Source organism: Capricornis sumatraensis, chromosome 13, assembly GCF_032405125.1.
Source record: "Capricornis sumatraensis isolate serow.1 chromosome 13, serow.2, whole genome shotgun sequence".
NCBI lineage: Eukaryota > Metazoa > Chordata > Mammalia > Artiodactyla > Bovidae > Capricornis > Capricornis sumatraensis.
The window spans coordinates 71,195,309-71,202,379 of record NC_091081.1 but is presented as its reverse complement, the minus strand read 5'-3'; the positions used below and the strand labels follow the sequence as shown (position 1 = coordinate 71,202,379).

Sequence of the window (7,071 nt, the reverse complement as noted above, 5' to 3'; positions counted from 1 at the left end):
CAGAAAGTGAAGAAGAAATAAAGAGCCTCTTGATTAAAGTGAAAGAGGAGAGTGAAAATTTGCTTAAAGCTCAACATTCAGAGAACTAAGATCATGGCATCTAGTCCCATCACTTCATGGTGAATAGATAGGGAAACAGTGGAAACAGTGGCTGACTATTTTTCTGGGCTCCCAAATCACTGCAGGTGGTGATTGCAGCCATGAAATTAAAAGACACTTACTCCTTGGAAGGAAAGTTATGACTAACCTGCTGCTGCTACTGCTAAGTCACTTCAGTCACGTCCGACTCTGTGCGACCCCATAGATGGCAGCCCACTAGGCTCCTCTGTACCTGGGATTCTCCAGGCAAGAATACTGGAGTGGGTTGCCATTTCCTTCTCCAATGCATGGAAGTGAAAAGTGAAAGTGAAGTCGCTCAGTCATGCCTGACTCTTAGTGACCCCATGGACTGCAGCCTACCAGGTTCCTCTGTCCATGGGATTTTCCAGGCAAGAGTACTGGAGTGGGTTGCCATTGCCTTTTCCATGACCAACCTAGACAGCATATTCAAAAGCAGAGACATTACTTTGCCAACAAAGGTCCATCTAGTCAAGGTTATGGTTTTTCCAGTAGTCATGTATGGATGTAAGAGTTTGACTGTGAAGAAAGCTGAGTGCCGAAGAAATGATGCTTTTGAACTGTGGTGTTGGAGAAGACTCTTGAGAGTCCCTTTGACTGCAAGGATCTGGACTGGATCTAACCAGTCCATCCCAAAGGAGATCAGTCCTGGGTGTTCATTGGAAGGACTGATAGCTGAAACTCCAGTACTTTGGCCACCTGATGTGAAGAGCTGACTCATTTGAAAAGACCCTGATGCTGGGAAAGATTGAGGGCAGGAGGAGAAGGGGATGACAGAGGATGAGATAGCTGGATGGCATCACTGACTCAATGGACATAAGTCTGGGTAAACTCTAGGAGTTGGTGATGGACAGGGAGGCCTGGCATGCTGTGATTCGTGGGGTTGCAAAGAGTTGGACACGACTGAGTGACTGAACTGAACTGAGCTGAACAGCTAGTACAATCTTCCCTTTTGCTAATTATTGCAATAAAAATTGAAAAACTGAGTTTCATTTGAAAAATACTAAATTGGGACTTTACTGGTGATCCAGTGGTTAAGATTCAGAAAGTTAACTTTCACTGCAGCAAGGCACAGGTTCAAACTGTGGTTGGGGAGCTAACAGTTACATGCTGCATGTTGTGGGCAAAAAAAAAAGTACTGGCTTACTAACATATTATGTTACTGGCTTAGTAACATAATAAAATTTGATGGCAGTTATATCTAGATAATTTATGGAGGCCTAGGAATTGAAAAGTAATAACATTGGAGAATTGTTGGAAGCTTGTTAAATAAAATTTAGCACGAAATTAAAGTATTGTATTTCAAAATTAAAATAAATTATGGGCATACTTGTGTATGTATACACATTTACAGACATTTTTCAAAAGATTTAGGCAATATATATTATGTTAAGCCTCCTTTTAATTGAAAGTTTAGCATATTACACATTTTTTAGGGGATACTGTGATCACTTTGACCATTATTATTATTTATTTTTTATGTAAAGCTGGTAGTAATTTTTGTGTCAGAGCTGTATCTAGCATTAAATTTCCATATAAATATTTGCCATTTTAATTAAATGTGGGTAAATTCTTAATAGGCAAACATTTATCATGTGCTTTTTCTGTGCCAGATACACTGATTCTCAAATGAAAAATGACTTAAGGAACTGGGAATGCCTAGCCTATAATAGGCAAGATTGATGCAGGCCTCTATGACATTGTTCGCGTATTTGAAGAACTGGCTGTAGATAAGAGATTCACTTTACACAGTGTAGCTCCAGAAGCAATAATATTCATTTTTCATTCAGTAGACGTTTATGAGAAACTTCCGTGTGCCAGCCGTTATCATAGATGCTGGAGATACCAAGGTGAATAAGACATTTTCTGCTCTCAAGAAGCAAACCTGTTGAAACTCAAATAGGTGAAAGCTTAAAGGAAGATAGTTTCAGTTCAACACAAAAACTGCATCCCTAAAAATTAGAACTACCCACAAAGGTAACTTGGGAGTTCACACTCTAAGTTCAGCTTTAATACTCCAGGGGGGTATAGTAGGAGCAGAGACCAGGGCAATGGACTTAATAACTGTTTCATACTAGACATGAGTGAGTTGCAAAACATCATCATGACATGGACATCAGTCCATGGCCAGTAGCGGAAAAGCAAGGGAGCCCTAGGACCTAAGGGGAAACCCAGAAGTTGGGGCAGTAATAAAGGAACAGGTGAGTCAGGCGAAGAGCCTCAGCAGTATAGGAAGTGCACGACGAAGGCTGTTGGCAAACATGAGTACCTTTGAAGCCTGTGGGAAATGCCTTAATAGTATGAAATAAAAATATCTTCAAAGTCCCTGACAAAGAACTGAACAAATGCGACAGCTAATGAGGTGGCCATTTTTAGCAAATACAAGTAACTATCTTCCATTAACTTTGAATTTTAGGTTAAAAAAATATTTTTTTTAGTATATGCGTGTCTAAAATATATAATTGGACACATTTATACTTGACTCTGAAGAGACAAGCTATTGGTTCTGTCTGGTCAAGGAGCCAGTGCGTAGTTCTACTTGATTCTGAGTTTTAATGACTGTAGAACCTGTTCTTTGACTTCTCCCTTTGGCAGGGGAGTAAATCTGAAGTCTTGTCTATTTCTGAGCACAAGGCCTGGTCCAGCTCTACGGGGCAGCCTGAATAAAGTACCAAAGGTGCTGCACACCCCAAACACAAAATAGACAAACTTTAGCTAGACTTGCCAAGAGAAAAAGAGGAATAACCCGGATAAGTAAAATTATAAATGAAAGAAGAGACATTATAACTGATATCACAGAAACTTGAAGCATTATGAGACACTACTATGAAGAATTATATAATACTACAACAAATTGGGCAATCTAAAAACATGAGTAAATGACTAGAAACATACAACCTACCAAGATAGAACCATAAAGTAGAAAAATCTGAACAGATTGATAATGAATAAGGTTATTTAGTCAATAAATTAAAATTAAATAGTGGCATTAACTAGTGCCATTCTTTTTCAAATTCTTCCAAAAATTTGAGGAAGAGAAAAAACTTCCAATTACATTTTACAAGGCCAGCATTATCCTAATACCAAAGTTATACAAAAAACTGTAAGAAAAGAAAGCTATAGACCAATATCCTTGAAGGATACAGATGCAAAAATTCTCAGCAAAATTCTAGTAAACTAAATTAAACAGCACATTAAAAGGATCATACACCATGATCAAGTGAGATTTATCCCTGGGATGCAATGATGGTTCAACATAAGGAAATCAATAAATGTGCTACATCATATTAATAGGATGAGAAATAAAAATATTATCACTTCAATAGATACAGAAAGGGCATTTGATAAAATTCAACATCCACTCATGATAGATATTCTCAACAAATTGGACACAGGAAGGAATATACTTCAATATAATTAAGGCCACATATGACAACCCACAGCTAATATATGGGTGAAAGCCTGAAAGACTTTCCTTCATGTCAGGAACAAGACCTGGATGCACACCCTCACCAGTCAGTCCCACTCAATATAGTACTAGTTGGAACAATTAGGCAAAAAAACAAAAATATATATAAGTCATACTGTCGGCGAGCGAGCGGCGGCGGCGGCGGCGGCGGCGGCGGCAGTTCCAGCATGAAGAGGAGAGCTGGCCTGGGGGGCAGCATGAGGAGATGATTGCCGGGTTCTACTGTGGCACATGGAACAAGCTATCCACTCCAGAGTTAAGCCCATACAGCTGAAAGGAGAACATCATTCCAACATTTTTTGCCTGGCTTTCAAGAGTGGGAACACCAAAGTATTCTCTTGAGGAAATGATGAGCAAGTTATCCTCCATGATGTTGAAAGCAGTGAGACCTTAGATGTGTTTGCTCATGAAGATGTGGTGTACAGCTTGTCAGTGAGCCCTGTGAATGACAATATTTTTGCCAGCTCCTCCGACGATGGCCGGGTTCTCATCTGGGACATCCGGGAATCTCCCCATGGAGAGCGCTTCTGCCTGGCCAACTATCCATCAGCCTTTCACAGTGTCATGTTTAACCCTGTGGAGCCCAGGTTATTGGCCACAGCCAATTCAAAGGAAGGAGTGGGACTCTGGGATATTCGAAAACCTCAGAGTTATCTCCTGCGGTATGGGGGCAACCTGTCCCTCCAAAGTGCCATGAGTGTGCTATTCAACAGCAATGGGACCCAGCTCCTGGCCCTGAGGCGTCGCCTGCCCCCCGTGCTCTATGACATCCACTCCCGCCTGCCTGTGTTCCAGTTTGACAATCAGGGTTACTTCAACTCTTGCACCATGAAAAGCTGCTGTTTTGCAGGAGATCGTGACCAGTATATCCTTTCAGGCTCTGATGACTTCAACCTGTACATGTGGAGAATTCCTGCAGATCCAGAAGCAGGTGGCATTGGTAGGGTGGTCAACGGAGCCTTCATGGTGCTGAAAGGGCATCGGTCTATTGTTAACCAGGTCCGATTTAACCCCCACACCTACATGATCTGCTCTTCTGGTGTAGAGAAGATTATCAAGATCTGGAGCCCATACAAGCAGCCAGGATGTACCGGAGATCTGGACGGTCGGATTGGGGATGATTCTTGCTGTCTCTATACCCACGAAGAGTACATCAGCCTTGTGCTGAACAGTGGGAGTGGCCTGTCTCACGACTACGCCAACCAGTCTGTGCAGGAAGACCCCCAGATGATGGCCTTCTTTGTCTCCCTGGTGCGTCGCGAGATCGAGGGCTGGAGCTCTGACTCGGACAGTGACCTCAGCGAGAGCACCATCCTCCAGCTGCACGCGGGGGTCAGCGAGCGCTCGCGCTACACCGACTCCGAGTCCTTGGCCTCGCTGCCCCGCTCCCCTCCGCCCACAGTGGATGAGTCTGCCGACAGCGCCTTCCACCTGGGCCCCCTGCGGGTCACTGCCACAAACATGGTGGCGTCCACCCCGCCACTGCCCTCGTGTGAGGATGCCACGTCTCGCCAGCAGCGCCTGTCTGCCCTGCGGCGCTTACCAGGACAAACGCCTTCTGGCCCTTTCCAACGAGTCTGACTCTGAAGAGAATGCCTGTGAGGTGGAACTGGACACAGACCTCTTTCCCCGGCCACGGTCTCCCAGCCCCGAAGATGAGTCCAGCAGCTCCAGCAGCTCCAGCAGCTCCGAGGACGAGGAGGAGCTGAACGAATGGCGCGCGCATCCATCCGGAAGCGGAACACCATGCAGCGCCGGCAGAAGACACCTCGAGAAGAGAGGCCCGGAGCCCCGCCCAAGCCCACCGACACCTACATTGGCGAAGACAACTACGATTACCCCCAGATCAAAGTAGATGACCTCTCTTCCTCCCCAACCTCCTCCCCTGAGCGGAGCGCGTCCACTCTGGAGATTCAGCCAAGCCGAGCATCGCCAACTTCGGACACAGAGTCGGTTGAGCGGAAGATTTATAAAGCTTACAAGTGGCTCCGCTACTCTTACATCTCCTACTCAAACAACAAAGATGGAGAGAGCTCGCCCGCGTCTGGGGAGGCCGATGAAGGGAGGGCGGGAACCAGCCACGAGGACAACCCAGCCCCTTCTTCCAGCAAGGAAGCCTGTTTAAACGCGGCCGTAGCCCAGAGGACCCAGGACCTGCCGCCGGAAGGCCGCAGCAAGGATGCTTTTAAAGAGGGGACTTCTGCCGTAAGCCCCAACAATGGCCCAGGCCCCGAGCCCAGTGGCCACCCTTGGGCAGAGGGCCCCGAGGATGCTTCTCAGGACTCCAACAATGGTGGCACTGTAGAATACACTTTTGAAACCAAGAAGCTCAATGGAAAGGCCCTAAGCAAGGCCCTGAGCAGCCGGGCTGAGGAGCCACCCTCCCCTCCTGTCCCCAAGGCGTCTGGCTCCACTCTGAGCAGCGGGTCTGGCAACTGTCTCAGGACCCAGTGTGATGACAGTGAGGAGAGGAGCCTCGAAACCATCTGTGCCAACCACAACAATGGACGCTTGCACCCCCGCCCCTCGCACCCCCACAACAATGGGCAGAATTTCGGGAAGCTGGAGGCACTGGCCTGCTCTTCCCCAGGATGTGTGGACACTGACCACGATAACTTGTCCCTGACAGGGATACTCCTACACAAAGATTGTTGTGGGTCTGAAATGGCCTGTGAGTCCCCCAGTGCTGGAACCAGAGAGGACCCCACTGACCCCCCAGACACAGACAGCAGCAGAGCTGTTCATGGCCATAGTGGCCTCAAGAGGCACCGAATCGAATTGGAAGACCCAGATTCGGAGAATTCCTCCTCAGAGAAGAAATTAAAAACATGATAAATACAAAGGGAAAACAAAAAGCTATGAAAAGTAGCTTTACAAAAATTTTAAATCCTGTTTAGTGAACACAGAGGAAAGGAAAAATAGTATTAAAGGCATGTAAAACCAGGGCCTGGAGTTTTGTGTCTGATGCTGCTCCCTTCTATTCAACAATGGGTCTGATGTTTAGCTGGCCATTGGTCGTGCTGTGTTAAGAAAGGGAAAAAATGCAAGTGAGTCCTTTCTAGTAAGACTTGAGCATAGTGTACCTGTGCAGATTCTGTTACTGTAAATCCTTTTGAGATGTTTGACTTGTTCTCATGTGTGTACACTGGCATGCGTGAGCTCACTGTCTCAGACTTTTCTTTCCATTCTCCATCAGAAAGGCTCTATGGATCTGTGTTTTTTGGCATCTCACCTCGTTTATATGCCATAGATGTTCTGGTTTTAATGATGAGTGCCTGCTAAATCAGACTGTGTTGCCAGTGAGTAGTGGATTTACACTGAAAGAATGGAGATGAGTGGAAACAGGCCTTCAGCCCACTGGCTGTGCTGGAAAGGAAAGCATGGTTCCTTTCTTAAAGAAATCTTCCATGTTTTCTCAGTGGCACTTCTTCGTTGAGCATTAAAGTAGGTGTACTAAAAGGGAGCGTTTTTCATGCTAATGAGAG

The 7,071-nt window shown here is 45.7% G+C and overlaps 1 pseudogene; it reads left to right on the top strand.

The window, feature by feature from the left end:
* Positions 1-3,793: 3,793 nt before the first annotated feature.
* On the top strand, positions 3,794-6,418 carry LOC138089884 (DDB1- and CUL4-associated factor 5 pseudogene; annotated as a pseudogene).
* The last annotated feature ends 653 nt before the right edge of the window (positions 6,419-7,071 follow it).